This window comes from Convolutriloba macropyga, chromosome 13 (genome assembly GCF_964194025.1).
Source record: "Convolutriloba macropyga chromosome 13, txConMacr16.3, whole genome shotgun sequence".
Lineage (NCBI taxonomy): Eukaryota > Metazoa > Xenacoelomorpha > Acoela > Convolutidae > Convolutriloba > Convolutriloba macropyga.
In genome coordinates this window covers 12,247,133-12,265,791 of record NC_134480.1, presented here as the reverse complement: position 1 = coordinate 12,265,791, position 18,659 = coordinate 12,247,133, and the positions used below count along the sequence as shown (strand labels likewise).

The following is an 18,659-nucleotide window of genomic DNA, read 5'->3' as shown; positions in this document are numbered from 1 at the left end:
TGCTAAGTACCATGTCGGTGAAACTTCGGTTGTCCAAGATTGCAAGCAAGACTTTCTCTGGACCAGTCTTTCCCAGATTCCACCAAAGTGTGCGGCGCCGGGGGGTGGGGTTAAATTTCTAAAGGATCTTTTTTCTGTGCCAAGTTGCTTCCAATATTAGCTTTGTCCTATTCGTCCAGGAATGCCTTCAGTTCCTTGGCTGCTCCAACGCAGTTCGAGACGTTGTCACTGATGATGGTACTCTGGTAGCCACGTCTTGCAATAAAACCTGTAACAGCAGCTAGACATGACTCGGTGTCCAATGACTGTGCGACTTCGATGTAAAATGCTCTCGTTGTTAGACAAGTTAAGACGCAACACCATCTCTTCAATCATCTTATCAGGAACTTCACCTCGTGCTTCGTTTGGTCCGAAGTAGTCAACTCCAGTGTGGGTTAATGTGAAAAAAATGTCCATCAAGTCGTTCTCGGGGTAGGTTCGCCATCGGTGGGTGGATTGGATTGGCGTTCCCGTTTCTGCATTTGATACATCTTGACTTAATTTTTATTAATGCATTTCGCAATCCAACAACACAGAACCCTTGTTGAAGAACGTTTCTCACATATCCTGTGCCCTCATGTACATTCTTTTGATGTGCTTTCTCCAACAGAAGATGTATAACAGGATGCTTCGCTGTTAACAATATTAGGTGTTAAGCATTGTAATCAAGGTTCGAATGCTTCAGTCCACCTTTCACTCGAATTGGCTCGTTTTCTTATATGAAGGGTGACACTTTGGCGATGCTCAAAGTTTCCGAGATCTCTTAACTGCTTGTTATTGACATTGAAATATTCGGGAAGCTTTCGGTTTGAACCTGCCTTGAGGGTTCCCTTTTGTTTCGTCTTGAAATTCATTCCGTAGGCGATAAGGTTTCTGATTTTATTGAAGCTACTATACCGGTATCAGTAAAATGGCTGCTTAGCTTGTGGTTCTGTCGCTACAGCAATGATAGCTTGCTCGCGTTCAAGTTCGTTCTGTTGACACCACGGCTTTGGCCATTTATCTTCATCCTTTTGTAACCCAGCCAGCCCGTTTAAGCACACGGACTCCCGGAGTCCTTCAATGGAAATTTCTCTGGTTCCAATGTCGGCGAGGTTATTGACACCTTTGACGTGTCTAATTGATCTATCGATGAATTTTCCAGTATCTCTATTGCTCTGTTTGCAACGAACACTTGTTTTGTTGTGCGCTGCTTGTAGCCATTGTAGTACTGTTGATGAATCGATCCAATGATAGATTTCGTCAACTCTAACATAATGTTCGCTGATAATCTGCTTTCTGAGAGTAACTCCGCAAACTGTGGCCTGGAATCCTAAATTCGGTATTGCCATGTGTCTGATGGGTGCCACATGACATTTACCTACCATATAGGTCAGTCTCAAGGCAGCTTCAGCTTCATCTTGCAGATATGCCACGATGCACATTGCTTCTTCTGACACATCTTCAAAGAAGTGAAGTCTCAAGTTTGTTTATCCATTTTCGAAATAAAGTCTCTCATAACTCCGAGCACCAATCATTGAACAGTTTAAGGCGGTCTGCTGACAACTATTTTTCCCATGCTTGCCCCATTGTTGCCCAAATGGCTTTGAGTAGAAAACGCACTCTTATGGTGACGGGTGAATATATCCCTAGCGGGTCGAACATTGCTAAGACAAACGATAGGACAATTCTACGAGTTACTTTTGTTGGAACTGCTCGTTCGCTTCCACGACACACAAAGATACTATCTGTGTCCACGTTCCAAATTAGTTTTTTAGTCCAAGGATTGAAGATGATTATGGTACAACTTCGAAAGTTTTCACTTGCCCCATTGCTGCCCAAATGCTTGCTGCCCAAATGGCTTTAAGTAAAAACCGCACTCTTATGGTAAAGGGCGAATATATCCCAAGCGGCTGGGATACTGCTGAGACAAACGATAGGACAATTCTCCAAGTTATTTTTGTTGGAACTGCTTGTTCGCTTCTACAACAGACTGATACTATCTGTGTCCACGTTCCAAAATAGTCGTTAAGTCCAAGGATTCAAGGTGATTGTGGTTCAGCTTCGAAAGTTTTCACAATGTTTGTTGACCTGTCTATCTCTGGGATATGTGACTTAACTTCATCGTATCTTGTCATCAATTTCGTCAATTTAAATCCACCTTAGCTGGGGATTTCTCTGACATTCTTGTAGATTTCAATCGATTCTTGAGGGGTTCTGACTGACTTAAGGAATTTATTTATGTAATAATTGCGCTGAACCGTTCTGAGGAGACTTCGTCGTTGACTGCATTATCTTTCGCCACTTGGGGCAAAACGTAATTTGCACAAGTCAACGAGCTTTACTCATAAATTTCCATCCTCTGCTCTGGCTCTTCTGGACAGAGAAATTGTAGACATCGGGTGTCGTCACTGCGGAGAGCGATTTGAAGAAACATCGCTTCTATGTCGGTTGATAAAGCTATTAAGTTTTCTTGGAAACGAAAAATAATTCCGATCAGACTCTGAAACAGGTCTGGTCCAGATAGAAGTTTGTCACTAAGGGATACGCCTTGATAATTTTATGCAGCGTTGAATTGCACACTCTTCTGACCATTTGAAAATTACACGGGTTAATGACAGGATGATGTGGCAAATACCATTGTAGTTTGTATCGGGTTTCATTCAGTTCAGTTTTATCAACTTTCCGAACGTATCCAGCATTGAAATCCGTGTCAATGGTTTCTTGGTAGGGCTTCCTAAGCGTTTCGTCTATCTGCGGACGTCATTCCGGAGACTTGAGCTGCCCCATTGCAGAGTAAACTTTGTTCGGTAACTTCACTTCGTCCTCTCGCCACAGAAGTCCCACTTCGTATCTTTCACCGTTGAATCGCGGTGATTGCTCAATTGATGTTCATCTTTGAATGAACAGTGGCATCGCAGTTTGATGCGTAGGACTTGATATCCCACCACTTACTCGACTGATTTGCTAATTTCTCATCTGAAATTGATGCTGCTGTTGTGACAAGGATTGCTGCTTGCTTTACTGGTAGCGGACGGCTTAAAGCCCAGCCAATCTTTGATTGCACTGCCCATGGTGCTGCTTTGTCTTCTGCGTTCTTGAATGCGACAGGGTGATGAAAGTCGTAACAGTCTTGTCCAAGAATCACTTGAGCGTCGTTTAGATTGTTGGTCTGATTTGGCAAGTTCCTCAAGTGTGGGTAACGTTCTTTCAACTCGTGCAGCTCCACAATTCGGTCACCCAAACTCAGTTTCTCGTTCATATAGAATAATTGCACTGTTGTCAATGGCCGAGACTTCTTGTGAGCTAAATAGCTATTGGCACTATTTCAGTCTTGACGTCCTGTGAGCCATGGATCTCTGCTACTGATAAGGACGCTTTGCGGCCATGAAACTCAAGTTTAGACACTACTGAATTGTCCACAAGTGAGATTGAGGATCCCGAATCACACATTACTAGCACATTTAGACTTCTCTGTTCGTCAATTTGAGATTCGCCGCACTGGGAGTCCTTGAGTGATGTAGGTTGCTACTGCCGTTGTAGCATCTGATACACTCTTTGTAGTCTCATTCTAGAAGTCGCTGTTCAAAAGTCTGTTGTGTCGCCCTCATTATTTGGGCACACTACATGTCCTGCTTTTGCAGTTCTTCGATAGATGACCTGTTCTCAAACAATTGAAACACAGTCTGAACTTCTGGACATGCTCTCGTCGTTCATCTACTTTCGTTGATTTGAAATTTTCATAAATCTAAATAGGGTGTTCTCCGTCCTGGAAAATTCGGGATTCGTTGATTTGCTTGACTCGTCAGCGTTTGAAGCAAAAGTACTCTTTGGCTTATCGCGGCTTTTAAATTTGTTTCTGTCAAACAACGAGTTTGTCCGTGCTAACAAGTTCTCATGAATTACTGCTTTGGAGACAAGCCACTCTTTGAAAACAATCAGGTTTCCTCTCAGTAGTAGAAAATCCTGCATATACTGAATCCACTGTTCCCTCAATTACCGAGACAGATCTCTCGTTATTGCACTTAGCCCTCCTTCTGATTCTATGTCGAATGTGTATCCAAGTTGAGTTAAATTGTTTACCACACTTGTATCTATATTTGCAAATTTGACAATGCTCGAACAATCGTCGGGCCCTGAATCTCAAATTTAGACACTACTGAATTGTCCACAAGTGAGATTGAGGATCCCGAATCACACATTACTAGCACATTCAGAATTCTCTGTTCGTCAATTTGAGATTCGCCGCACTGGGAGTCCTTGAGTGATATTGGTTGCTACTGCCGTTGTAGCATCTGATACATTCTTTGTAGTCTCCTTCGAGAAGTCGCTGTTCAAAAGTCTGTTGTGTCGCCCTCATTCTTTGGGCACACTACATGTCCTGCTTTTGCAGTTCTTCGATAGATGACCTGTTCTCAAACAATTGAAACGCAGTCTGAACTTCTGGACATGCTCTCGTCGTTCATCTACTTTCGTTGCTTTGAAATGTTCACAAGTCTAAATAGGGTGTTCTCCGTCCGGGAACATTCGAATTCTTTGATTTGCTTGACTCGTCAGCGTTTGAAGCAGAAGTACTCTTTGGCTTATCGCGGTTTTGAAATTTGTTTCTGTCAAACAACGAGTTTGTCTGTGCTAACAAGTTCTCATGAATTACTGCTTTGGAGACAAGCCACTCTTTGAAAACAATCAGGTTTTCTCTCAGTGGTCAAAGATCCTGCATATACTGAATCCACTGTTCTCTCAATTACTGAGACAGATCTCTCGTTATTGCACTTAGCCCTCCTTCTGATTCTATGTCGAATGTGTATCCAAGTTGAGTTAAATTGTTTACCACACTTGTAACCATATTTTCAAATTTGACAAGGCTCGAACAATCGTCGGGCCTTGAAGCTCAAGTTGAGACACTACTGAGTTGTCCACAAGTGAGATTGAGGATCCCGAATCACACATTACTAGCACATTTAGACTTCTCTGTTCGTCAATTTGAGATTCGCCGCACTGGGAGTCCTTGAGTGATGTAGGTTGCTACTGCCGTTGTAGCATCTGATACACTCTTTGTAGTCTCATTCTAGAAGTCGCTGTTCAAAAGTCTGTTGTGTCGCCCTCATTATTTGGGCACACTACATGTCCTGCTTTTGCAGTTCTTCGATAGATGACCTGTTCTCAAACAATTGAAACACAGTCTGAACTTCTGGACATGCTCTCGTCGTTCATCTACTTTCGTTGATTTGAAATTTTCATAAATCTAAATAGGGTGTTCTCCGTCCTGGAAAATTCGGGATTCGTTGATTTGCTTGACTCGTCAGCGTTTGAAGCAAAAGTACTCTTTGGCTTATCGCGGCTTTTAAACTTGTTTCTGTCAAACAACGAGTTTGTCCGTGCTAACAAGTTCTCATGAATTACTGCTTTGGAGACAAGCCACTCTTTGAAAACAATCAGGTTTTCTCTCAGTAGTAGAAAATCCTGCATATACTGAATCCACTGTTCCCTCAATTACCGAGACAGATCTCTCGTTATTGCACTTAGCCCTCCTTCTGATTCTATGTCGAATGTGTATCCAAGTTGAGTTAAATTGTTTACCACACTTGTATCTATATTTGCAAATTTGACAATGCTCGAACAATCGTCGGGCCCTGAATCTCAAATTTAGACACTACTGAATTGTCCACAAGTGAGATTGAGGATCCCGAATCACACATTACTAGCACATTCAGACTTCTCTGTTCGTCAATTTGAGATTCGCCGCACTGGGAGTCCTTGAGTGATATTGGTTGCTACTGCCGTTGTAGCATCTGATACATTCTTTGTAGTCTCCTTCGAGAAGTCGCTGTTCAAAAGTCTGTTGTGTCGCCCTCATTCTTTGGGCACACTACATGTCCTGCTTTTGCAGTTCTTCGATAGATGACCTGTTCTCAAACAATTGAAACGCAGTCTGAACTTCTGGACATGCTCTCGTCGTTCATCTACTTTCGTTGCTTTGAAATGTTCACAAGTCTAAATAGGGTGTTCTCCGTCCGGGAACATTCGAATTCTTTGATTTGCTTGACTCGTCAGCGTTTGAAGCAGAAGTACTCTTTGGCTTATCGCGGTTTTGAAATTTGTTTCTGTCAAACAACGAGTTTGTCTGTGCTAACAAGTTCTCATGAATTACTGCTTTGGAGACAAGCCACTCTTTGAAAACAATCAGGTTTTCTCTCAGTGGTCAAAGATCCTGCATATACTGAATCCACTGTTCTCTCAATTACTGAGACAGATCTCTCGTTATTGCACTTAGCCCTCCTTCTGATTCTATGTCGAATGTGTATCCAAGTTGAGTTAAATTGTTTACCACACTTGTAACCATATTTGCAAATTTGACAAGGCTCGAACAATCGTCGGGCCTTGAAGCTCAAGTTGAGACACTACTGAGTTGTCCACAAGTGAGATTGAGGATCCCGAATCACACATTACTAGCACATTTAGACTTCTCTGTTCGTCAATTTGAGATTCGCCGCACTGGGAGTCCTTGAGTGATGTAGGTTGCTACTGCCGTTGTAGCATCTAATACATTCTTTGTAGTCTCCTTCTAGAAGTCGCTGTTCAAAAGTCTGTTGTGTCGCCCTCATTATTTGGGCACACTACATGTCCTGCTTTTGCAGTTCTTCGATAGATGACCTGTTCTCAAACAATTGAAACACACTCTGAACTTCTGGACATGCTCTCGTCGTTCATCTACTTCCGTTGCTTTGAAATTTTCACAAGTATAAATAGGGTGTTCTCCGTCCTGGAACATTCGGGATTCTTTGATTTGCTTGACTGGTCAGCGTTTGAAGCAGAAGTACTCTTTGGCTTATCGCGGTTTTGAAATGTGTTTCTGTCAAACAACGAGTTTGTCTGTGCTAACAAGTTCTCATGAATTACGGCTTTGGAGACAAGCCACTCTTTGAAAACAATAAGGTTTTCTCTCAGTGGTCGAAAATCCTGCATATACTGAATCCACTGTTCTCTCAATTACTGAGACAGATCTCTCGTTATTGCACTTAACCCTCCTTCAGATTCTATGTCGAATGTGTATCCAAGTTGAGTTAAATTGTTTACCACACTTGTAACCATATTTGCAAATTTGAAAATGCTCGAACAATCGTCGCGCCTTGAAGCTCAAGTTGAGACACTACTGAGTTGTCCACAAGTGAGATTGAGGATCCCGAATCACACATTACTAGCACATTTGGACTTCTCTGTTCGTCAATTTGAGATTCGCCGCACTGGGAGTCCTTGAGTGATGTAGGTTGCTACTGTCGTTGTAGCATCTAATACATTCTTTGTAGTCTCCTTCTAGAAGTCGCTGTTCAAAAGTCTGTTGTGTCGCCCTCATGATTTGGGCACACTACATGTCCTGCTTTTGCAGTTCTTCGATAGATGACCTGTTCTCAAACAATTGAAACGCAGTCTGAACTTCTCGACATGCTCTCGTCGTTCATCTACTTCCGTTGCTTTGAAATTTTCACAAGTATAAATAGGGTGTTCTCCGTCCTGGAAAATTCGGGATTCTTTGATTTGCTTGACTCGTCAGCGTTTGAAGCAGAAGTACTCTTTGGCTTATCGCGGTTTTGAAATTTGTTTCTGTCAAACAACGAGTTTGTCTGCGCTAACAAGTTCTCATGAATTACTGCTTTGGAGACAAGCCAATCTTTGAAAACAATCAGGTTTTCTCTCAGTGGTCGAAAATCTTGCATATACTGAATCCACTTTTCTCTCAATTACTGAGACAGATCTCTCGTTATTGCACTTAGCCCTCCTTCAGATTCTATGTCGAATGTGTATCCAAGTTGAGTTAAATTGTTTACCACACTTGTAACCATATTTGCAAATTTGACAATGCTCGAATAATCGTCGGGCACTGAAGCTCAAATTTAGACACTACTGAATTGTCCACAAGTGAGATTGAGGATCCCGAATCACACATTACTAGCACATTTAGACTTCTCTGTTCGTCAATTTGAGATTCGCCGCACTGGGAGTCCTTGAGTGATGTTGGTTGCTACTGCCGTTGTAGCATCTGATACATTCTTTGTAGTCTACTTCGAGAAGTCGCTGTTCAAAAGTCTGTTGTGTCGCCCTCATTATTTGGGCACACTACATGTCCTGCTTTTGCAGTTCATCGACAGATGACCTGTTCTCAAACAATTGAAACACAGTCAGAACTTCTGGACATGCTCTCGTCGTTCATCTACTTCCGTTGCTTTGAAATTTTCACAAGTATAAATAGGGTGTTCTCCGTCCTGGAACATTCGGGATTCTTTGATTTGCTTGACTGGTCAGCGTTTGAAGCAGAAGTACTCTTTGGCTTATCGCAGTTTTGAAATTTGTTTCTGTCAAACAACGAGTTTGTCTGTGCTAACAAGTTCTCATGAATTACTGCTTTGGAGACAAGCCAATCTTTGAAAACAATCAGGTTTTCTCTCAGTGGTCGAAAATCTTGCATATACTGAATCCACTTTTCTCTCAATTACTGAGACAGATCTCTCGTTATTGCACTTAGCCCTCCTTCAGATTCTATGTCGAATGTGTATCCAAGTTGAGTTAAATTGTTTACCACACTTGTAACCATATTTGCAAATTTGACAATGCTCGAATAATCGTCGGGCACTGAAGCTCAAATTTAGACACTACTGAATTGTCCACAAGTGAGATTGAGGATCCCGAATCACACATTACTAGCACATTTAGACTTCTCTGTTCGTCAATTTGAGATTCGCCGCACTGGGAGTCCTTGAGTGATGTTGGTTGCTACTGCCGTTGTAGCATCTGATACATTCTTTGTAGTCTACTTCGAGAAGTCGCTGTTCAAAAGTCTGTTGTGTCGCCCTCATTATTTGGGCACACTACATGTCCTGCTTTTGCAGTTCTTCGACAGATGACCTGTTCTCAAACAATTGAAACACAGTCAGAACTTCTGGACATGCTCTCGTCGTTCATCTACTTCCGTTGCTTTGAAATTTTCACAAGTATAAATAGGGTGTTCTCCGTCCTGGAACATTCGGGATTCTTTGATTTGCTTGACTGGTCAGCGTTTGAAGCAGAAGTACTCTTTGGCTTATCGCGGTTTTGAAATTTGTTTCTGTCAAACAACGAGTTTGTCTGTGCTAACAAGTTCTCATGAATTACTGCTTTGGAGACAAGCCACTCTTTGAAAACAATCAGGTTTTCTCTCAGTGGTCAAAAATCCTGCATATACTGAATCCACTGTTCTCTCAATTACTGAGACAGAACTTTCGTTATTGCACTTAGCCCTCCTTCTGATTCTATGTCGAATGTGTATCCAAGTTGAGTTAAATTGTTTACCACACTTGTATCTATATTTGCGAATTTGACAATGCTCGAATAATCGTCGGGCACTGAAGCTCAAATTTAGACACTACTGAATTGTCCACAAGTGAGATTGAGGATCCCGAATCACACATTACTAGCACATTTAGACTTCTCTGTTCGTCAATTTGAGATTCGCCGCACTGGGAGTCCTTGAGTGATGTTGGTTGCTACTGCCGTTGTAGCATCTGATACATTCTTTGTAGTCTCCTTCGAGAAGTCGCTGTTCAAAAGTCTGTTGTGTCGCCCTCGCCCTCATTATTTGGGCACACTACATGTCCTGCTTTTGCAGTTCTTCGACAGATGACCTGTTCTCAAACAATTGAAACACAGTCAGAACTTCTGGACATGCTCTCGTCGTTCATCTACTTCCGTTGCTTTGAAATTTTCACAAGTATAAATAGGGTGTTCTCCGTCCTGGAACATTCGGGATTCTTTGATTTGCTTGACTGGTCAGCGTTTGAAGCAGAAGTACTCTTTGGCTTATCGCGGTTTTGAAATTTGTTTCTGTCAAACAACGAGTTTGTCTGTGCTAACAAGTTCTCATGAATTACTGCTTTGGAGACAAGCCACTCTTTGAAAACAATCAGGTTTTCTCTCAGTGGTCAAAAATCCTGCATATACTGAATCCACTGTTCTCTCAATTACTGAGACAGAACTCTCGTTATTGCACTTAGCCCTCCTTCTGATTCTATGTCGAATGTGTATCCAAGTTGAGTTAAATTGTTTACCACACTTGTATCTATATTTGCAAATTTGACAATGCTCGAATAATCGTCGGGCACTGAAGCTCAAATTTAGACACTACTGAATTGTCCACAAGTGAGATTGAGGATCCCGAATCACACATTACTAGCACATTTAGACTTCTCTGTTCGTCAATTTGAGATTCGCCGCACTGGGAGTCCTTGAGTGATGTTGGTTGCTACTGCCGTTGTAGCATCTGATACATTCTTTGTAGTCTCCTTCGAGAAGTCGCTGTTCAAAAGTCTGTTGTGTCGCCCTCGCCCTCATTATTTGGGCACACTACATGTCCTGCTTTTGCAGTTCTTCGACAGATGACCTGTTCTCAAACAATTGAAACACAGTCTGAACTTCTGGACATGCTCTCGTCGTTCACCTACTTTCGTTGCTTTGAAATTTTCACAAGTCTAAATAGGGTGTTCTCCGTCATGGAACATTCGGGATTCTTTGATTTGCTTGACTCGTCGGCGTTTGAAGCAGAAGTACTCTTTGGCTTATCGCAGTTTTGAAATTTGTTTCTGTCAAACAGCGAGTTTGTCTGTGCTAACAAGTTCTCATGAATTACTGCTTTGGAGACAAGCCACTCTTTGAAAACAATCAGGTTTTCTCTCAGTGGTCAAAGATCCTGCATATACTGAATCCACTGTTCTCTCAATTACTGAGACAGATCTCTCGTTATTGCACTTAGCCCTCCTTCTGATTCTATGTCGAATGTGTATCCAAGTTGAGTTAAATTGTTTACCACACTTGTAACCATATTTGCAAATTTGACAAGGCTCGAACAATCGTCGGGCCTTGAAGCTCAAGTTGAGACACTACTGAGTTGTCCACAAGTGAGATTGAGGATCCCGAATCACACATTACTAGCACATTTAGACTTCTCTGTTCGTCAATTTGAGAATCGCCGCACTGGGAGTCCTTGAGTGATGTTGGTTGCTACTGCCGTTGTAGCATCTGATACATTCTTTGTAGTCTCCTTCTAGAAGTCGCTGTTCAAAAGTCTGTTGTGTCGCCCTCATTATTTGGGCACACTACATGTCCTGCTTTTGCAGTTCTTCGATAGATGACCTGTTCTCAAACAATTGAAACACACTCTGAACTTCTGGACATGCTCTCGTCGTTCATCTACCTTCGTTGATTTGAAATTTTCATTAATCTAAATAGGGTGTTCTCCGTCCTGGAAAATTCGGGATTCTTTGATTTGCTTGACTCGTCAGCGTTTGAAGCAAAAGTACTCTTTGGCTTATCGCGGCTTTGAAATTTGTTTCTGTCAAACAACGAGTTTGTCCGTGCTAACAAGTTCTCATGAATTACTGCTTTGCAGACAAGCCACTCTTTGAAAACAATCAGGTTTTCTCTCAGTAGTCGAAGATCCTACATATACTGAATCACTGTTCTCTCAATTGCTGAGACAGATCTCTCGTTATTGCACTTAGTCCTCCTTTTGATTCTGTGTCGAATGTGTATCCAAGTTGAGTTAAATTATTTACCACACTTGACTATGACAAATTGAGCCTTGACTATGACATCTGATCTGCAGTGCTTCTCACAGAGTATATCCCAAGCATGATAGAATGATTGTGAGCTGAATCCCATTCCCGATATTGCTGCTTTCGCTTGACCCGTGAGACCCAAAAATCCCACCACTCTGGCCACTCCAGAGAACCTCCTGAAAACTCAGTTAGCTTTAGTTTTGGCAGGCCACGGGCACCACCGCTCTGTTTTGGGTGGTAAAAGACCCGGGGAGCGTTTTAGTTTACTCTGCTCCTATTTATACTCTCGGTAGATCTGTTTCGAGAGTTGTTTATGGGACTCTGACTCCTGTTTCTGTTTTGGACTGCTGACGTTCCTTGCTGCTGAAACGTCGTCTTTGTCAACGGCTATTGCGGGTCCGTTACTCTGATTGATTTTTGGATTTCTGCTTAGTGTTCGGTAGTGTTCGCATAGGCGCTGAAACCCCTCAGGGTTTGTCGCCTCGGGCTTGTGTGACATTCGTTGGAGGGTTGAGAACAAAGTCTGGAGACAGTGACCGGTTAGGGACAGACTGTTTAGCCACTCATTTTGCCTACCCTGCTGTTCTTTCTTGATTGCCTATTGGTCCAATACTTTCAATCTCACCTGCTACTGATCCAGATGCCCTTGAGCTTCCTTTAGCCAGTTCAAGCTCTAGAGGTCTTTGTTCTTTGGCGTCCTCTGTTTTCTTATTTTCGTTTTGGAGTTCTCGCTCTTGCTGCCAGAGACGTAGTTTTTCTTGTTCTTGTTGTTGTAGTCGAAGCTTCATTACTTCTCCTTCATTTTCTAGTTGAATTTGCGGGTCTCGGCTGTTGTTCTGCTTGTTGCTACGCCATCAAGTTTTCAAGTTCCCTTCGCTCAACTTGTTGTCTCGACGAGCGCGAGTTGCAACACTGAGTTCTTTCTACTCCTGTTGGTAGCAAACTTTTGAGAAGAAAACTCGACAGCTTCTCACTTTGCATTTGAAGCGTCTTTTTCGTTGTCAATTACGGTCTGATTTGAATCATTTGTGCTACTCGACGTAGATACCACTAGGGATGTTTGGTTACCACAACCCTTGCTCTGCCTGTACTGCTTGATCAGCTCCCAATAATAACTCCTACTATCACTGACGTCGACATACCCTTCGGTGCAAACTTCTGGCTTTATTATTCAAATCCTTTGGTAATTTTTATCTAGCTTTCCTACTAATTCTTCCAGATGATTACATTAAGTTTTCTGCCTTCAACTTCTCCAATTTTGACAGTTCAATCAAAATGGGAGCAGCAGCTTCCACTAATTTGAATGCTCGCAATGTGTTTCTCGGACAATCGGAAACGTCTGTGCGACAAAAATCAAAGTCTCCGAGAAATGGTACTTTGTCAACTACTCATCTCAAAAACTTGCTCTATTGTTCTAACATTAACTCTGTGTCACTGTAGAATTATTGTTTTCTAAGTTGTCGTACGTCTCGAAGAAGCAACGATAGGCACTTTCGGCTGTCATTGTTTTGTTTTGTATCAGGTAGCCTCCTGGCTGGTGTCTGGCGAATAATTTGAGTAGGTCAGCTTGCTCTTTCGCTAACGTCTTGAGTTGACAACTTGACTTCCAATCAAAAGTATTCCAGTGCCTGTTGGAACTTTTGCTGGCCATCGTTACTGGTTGTGCTTTGGTCCACCTAATTGAATTGAAGAATCGTTGATGTTTGTGTCACGGTAGTTTTTGCTGTCCGGGTCGGCGGACCAAGTTTTACGGCGGATCAACCAACCGAAATATCTCAGCCTGGTTCCAGAACTTTACGCCGGTCTGGTTTTTCAATGAATCCGGTAGTCTAATGATCTCGTGGACACAATTAGCCAATCGGACGTTTAAAGCAATGTAACTTAAATTTTGTTGATTGAACTTAAGGAAATCCTATGTGATACACCATGTTAAATATCGTGCCGAAGTTAGTAAGGCTTCAACCAATAGCTAGTATGGTTGCTAACTTGTTATAAGAAAGCGCAACTGTTGATTCTTCTCCATTTGAGTAAACAAATAGTGCAAAAAATAAGCATCTCTTGCAAGATTTATAACAATATCACGGCAGGATGCCCCAGGGGTCTAAGGACCTGCGTTAAGGCAGCAGAATCTTTGGATACCTGGGTTCCAAACCCACTGTTGTCATTTTTTAATCCGGTCCAGTGATGGGAACTTATAAGGCAATAAACTTAGCGTCTCTTGTAAGATCTGGGAAATTAACACGGCAGGATGGCCGAAAGGTCTAAGACGCTGCGCTAAGGAAGCTGAATCTTTGGGTGGTTGGGCTGCGTCCTACTACTGTCAATTTTTTCATTGCGCCCCATTTACGGAACAAATATTGCTGAAAAAATAGCACCTTTTGTAAAATTTATAACAATATCACGGCAGGATGGCCGACGGGTGTAAGGACCTGCGTTAAGGTCGCAGTATCTTTGGATGCGTCGGTTCCAATCCTACTACTGTTGTTTTTTTGGTCCATTATTGGAAAAAAAGTCAAAAATTTAGCATCTCTTGTAAGATCTTGAAAATTAGCATTGCAGGATGGCCGAGCGTTCTAGGGTGCCCTGTTAAGGCCGCAGTAACTCCAAATGCGTGCATTCGAACCCCAATTCTGTCACTTCATTGATTCTTCTCCATTTAAGTTAACAAATAGAGCAATAAAATAAGCATCTCTTGCAAGATTTATAACAATATTACGGCAGGATGCCCGAGGGGTCTAAAGACCTGCGTTAGGGTCGCAGTATCTTTGGTCATTCAGACTGCTGTAATTTTTTATTCATTCATGGCAATAAATAAGGCAATAAATTTAGCAACTCCTGTGAGATCTTGAATATTAGCGCAGCAGAAGGGCCGAGCGGTCAAAAGCGCTGCGTTAAGGCCGCAGTGTCTGCGGATGCGTGCGTTCGAATCACACTCTCGTCAATTTATTGATTCTGCCCCAGTTATAGCAACCAATAGAGCAACAAAATTAGCATCTCTTGCAAAATTTTTAACAATAACACGGCAGGAGGCCCGAGCGGTCTAAGGAACTGCGTTACGGTCGCAGAATCTTTGAATGACTGGTTTCGAAACGCACTGCTGTCATTTTTTTTACTCTGGTCCATTTATGGAAATAAATAAAGCAAAAAAATTAGCGTCTCTTGTAAGATCTTGAAAATTATCACGGCAGGATGGCCGAGTGGTCCCAGGCGCTGTGTTTAGGCCGCAGTATCTTCGGATGCGTGCATTCGAATCACACTCCCGTCAATTTTTTGATTGTGCTCAATTTATGGAAATAAGGGAAAAAGTTAGCATCTCTTGCAAGCTCTTGATTGCCACGACAGGATGGCTGGGCGGTCTAAGGCGCTGCATTAAGGCCACAGTATTTATGGATGCGAGGGTTTGAGTCCCACTCATGTCAATTTATTGCTACTGCCCCATTTAGGGCAACAAATAATGGAAAATTTCGCATCTCTAGTAAGGTCTTGAGTCCTAACAGCACGATGTACCCGCGGTCTAAGCGCCGTGTTAAGTTCCGGAGTATCTGCGGATGCGTTGTTCCGAATCTCACTCCTGTCCGTAGGCCCAGTATAATTCCACTATCACTCCGTCAGATTTTTATTCTGCGCCAATAAAAGAAAAACGTTTAGAATACCTTGAAATCTAGTCTGCAAAAACTGCAGGATAACCTAGAGATTAGGGATGGCCTAATGGTTTTAGGCGTTGCGTTAAGGACGCAATATCTTCGTATGCGCGGGTTCAAACCCTCGACTGTCAGTTTATTAATTTTTTGCCAATAAAGGAGGCAAATTTTAAATAAAGTTTGACCCCTTGCAAGCTGGTCCTAGTTACGACGGCAAGTTGGCCGAGCGGTCTGAGACGCTTCGTTAAGGCAGGAGTATCTTGATGAGCGTCGGATCCCACTCCTGACTGATTAGTAGTTTTGCCCCACTCATGAAAAAAATGCAAGTAATGCCAAGCCGTCAAAGACGCTGCGTTAAAGACGCATTATCTTTGGGTGCCTGGGTTGAGGCCCACTCCAGTCAATTTATTGATTCTGCTCCATTTCAGCAAATAATTCAAAAACTTGAATTCTAGCAAGGTATTCAAAACCAGCAGCACAGGATGGACGCTGGGTCTCAGCGCCACGTTAAGTCCGGAGTATGTTCGGATGCGTGGTTTCGAACGAATAAACCCAAGGCAATATGAATATACAAGGCAATAAACTTAGCGTCTCTTGTAAAGTAACACTTAGCGATCTTGAATAGTTAAACGACAGGATGGCCGAGCGGGTTCAGGAGCTACGTTAAGGCCGCAGTATCTTCGGATGCGTGCGTTCGAATCACACTCCCGTCAATTTATTGATTGTGCTCAATTTATGGAAATAAGGGAAAAAGTTAACACCTCTTGCAAGCTCTTGAATGCCACGACAGGATGACTGAGCGGTCTAATTCGCTGCGTTAAGGCCGCAGTATCTTCGGATGCGCGGGTTCGAATCCCACTCCAGTCAATTTATTGATTCTGCCCCAATTATAAAAACAAATATGGCAACAAATTTAGCATCTCTTGCAAGATTTGTAACAATATCACGACAGGAGTCCCGAGAATTCTAAGGACCTGCATTAAGGTCTCAGAATCTTTGGATGCCGGGGTTCCAAACATACTGCTCTCACTTTCTATTCTGGTCCATTAATAGCAATAAATAAGGCAATAGATTTAGCGTCTCTTGTAAAGCTCTAAAATCAACACTGCATCTCTCGCAAGAGCAGAACAAGATCACGGCAGGATGCCCGAGGGGTCTAAGGACCTGCATTAAGGTCGCAACATCTTTGGATGGCTGGGTTTCAAACCCAATGCTGTCATTTTTCATTCGGGTCCATTAATGGGAATATATAAGGCAATAAACTTAGCGTCCCTTGAACAGTAACACTTAGCAAGCTTGCAAAGTAACACGGCAGGATGGCCGAGCGGTCTCAGGCGCTGCGTTAAGGCCGCAGTATCTTCGGATGTGTGGGTTCGAATCCCCCTCCTGTCAATTGATTCTGCCCCAGTTATAGCAACAAACAGGGCAACAAAAGTAGCATCTCTTGCAAGATTTTTAACAATATCACGGCAGGAGGCCCGAGGGGTCCAAGGACCTGCATTAAGGTTTCAGAATCTTTGGATGCCTGGGTTCCAAACCCACTGCTGTCATTTTTTATTCTGGTCCATTTAAGGAAATAAATAAGGCAAAAAAACTAGCGTCTCTTATAAGATCTTGAAAATTAACACGGCAGGAAGGCCGAGAAGTCTCAGGAGCTACGTTAAGGCCGCAGTATCTTCGGATGCGTGCGTTCGAATCACACTCCCGTCAATTTATTGATTGTGCTCAATTTATGGAAATAAGGGAAAAAGTTAACACCTCTTGCAAGCTCTTGAATGCCACGACAGGATGACTGAGCGGTCTAATTCGCTGCGTTAAGGCCGCAGTATCTTCGGATGCGCGGGTTCGAATCCCACTCCAGTCAATTTATTGATTCTGCCCCAATTATAAAAACAAATATGGCAACAAATTTAGCATCTCTTGCAAGATTTGTAACAATATCACGGCAGGAGTGCCGAGAATTCTAAGGACCTGCATTAAGGTCTCGGAATCTTTGGATGCCGGGGTTCCAAACATACTGCTCTCACTTTCTATTCTGGTCCATTAATAGCAATAAATAAGGCAATAGATTTAGCGTCTCTTGTAAAGCTCTAAAATCAACACTGCATCTCTCGCAAGACCAGAACAAGATCACGGCAGGATGCCCGAGGGGTCTAAGGAGCTGCATTAAGGTCGCAACATCTTTGGATGCCTGGGTTTCAAACCTACTGCTGTCATTTTTCATTCGGGTGCATTAATGGGAAGATATAAGGCAAAAAACTTAGCGTCCCTTGAACAGTAACACTTAGCAAGCTTGCAAAGTAACACGGCAGGATGGCCGAGCGGTCTCAGGCGCTGCGTTAAGGCCGCAGTATCTTCGGATGTGTGGGTTCGAATCCCCCTCCTGTCAATTGATTCTGCCCCAGTTATAGCAACCAATAGGGCAACAAAAGTAGCATCTCTTGCAAGATTTTTAACAATATCACGGCAGGAGGCCCGAGGGGTCCAAGGACCTGCATTAAGGTTTCAGAATCTTTGGATGCCTGGGTTCCAAACCCACTGCTGTCATTTTTTATTCTGGTCCATTTAAGGAAATAAATAAGGCAAAAAAACTAGCGTCTCTTGTAAGATCTTGAAAATTAACACGGCAGGAAGGCCGAGAAGTCTCAGGAGCTACGTTAAGGCCGCAGTATCTTCGGATGCGTGCGTTCGAATAACACTCCCGTCAATTTATTGATTGTGCTCAATTTATGGAAATAAGGGGAAAAGTTAACACCTCTTGCAAGCTCTTGAATGCCACGACAGGATGACTGAGCGGTCTAATTCGCTGCGTTAAGGCCGCAGTATCTTCGGATGCGCGGGTTCGAATCCCACTCCAGTCAATTTACTGATTCTGCCCCAACTATAAAAACAAATATGGCAACAAATTTAGCATCTCTTGCAAGATTTGTAACAATATCACGGCAGGAGTCCCGAGAATTCTAAGGACCTGCATTAAGGTCTCAGAATCTTTGGATGCCGGGGTTCCAAACATACTGCTCTCACTTTCTATTCTGGTCCATTAATAGCAATAAATAAGGCAATAGATTTAGCGTCTCTTGTAAAGCTCTAAAATCAAAACTGCATCTCTCGCAAGACCAGAACAAGATCACGGCAGGATGCCCGAGGGGTCTAAGGACATGCATTAAGGTCGCAACATCTTTGGATGCCTGGGTTTCAAACCCACTGCTGTCATTTTTTTGCGTCCCTTGAACAGTAACACTTAGCAAGCTTGCAAAGTAACACGGCAGGATGGCCGAGCGGTCTCAGGCGCTGCGTTAAGGCCGCAGTATCTTCGGATGTGTGGGCAACAAAAGTAGCATCTCTTGCAAGATTTTTAACAATATCACGGCAGGAGGCCCGAGGGGTCCAAGGACCTGCATTAAGGTTTCAGAAT

General features: G+C 42.9%; 1 protein-coding gene and 2 non-coding genes across 3 annotated transcripts in view; 2 read left to right on the top strand and 1 right to left on the bottom strand.

Annotated features, from left to right (window-relative positions):
* Positions 1-18,659, bottom strand: part of LOC142351596 (xaa-Pro aminopeptidase ApepP-like) — a 702,879-nt gene that overhangs the window by 411,164 nt on the left and 273,056 nt on the right. The gene's annotated exons all lie outside the window — the stretch shown is intronic.
* Positions 16,555-16,636, top strand: Trnal-aag (transfer RNA leucine (anticodon AAG)). The gene has a single exon. It is a non-coding gene; the product is annotated as a tRNA-Leu (tRNA).
* On the top strand, positions 17,552-17,633 carry Trnal-aag (transfer RNA leucine (anticodon AAG)). The gene has a single exon. It is a non-coding gene; the product is annotated as a tRNA-Leu (tRNA).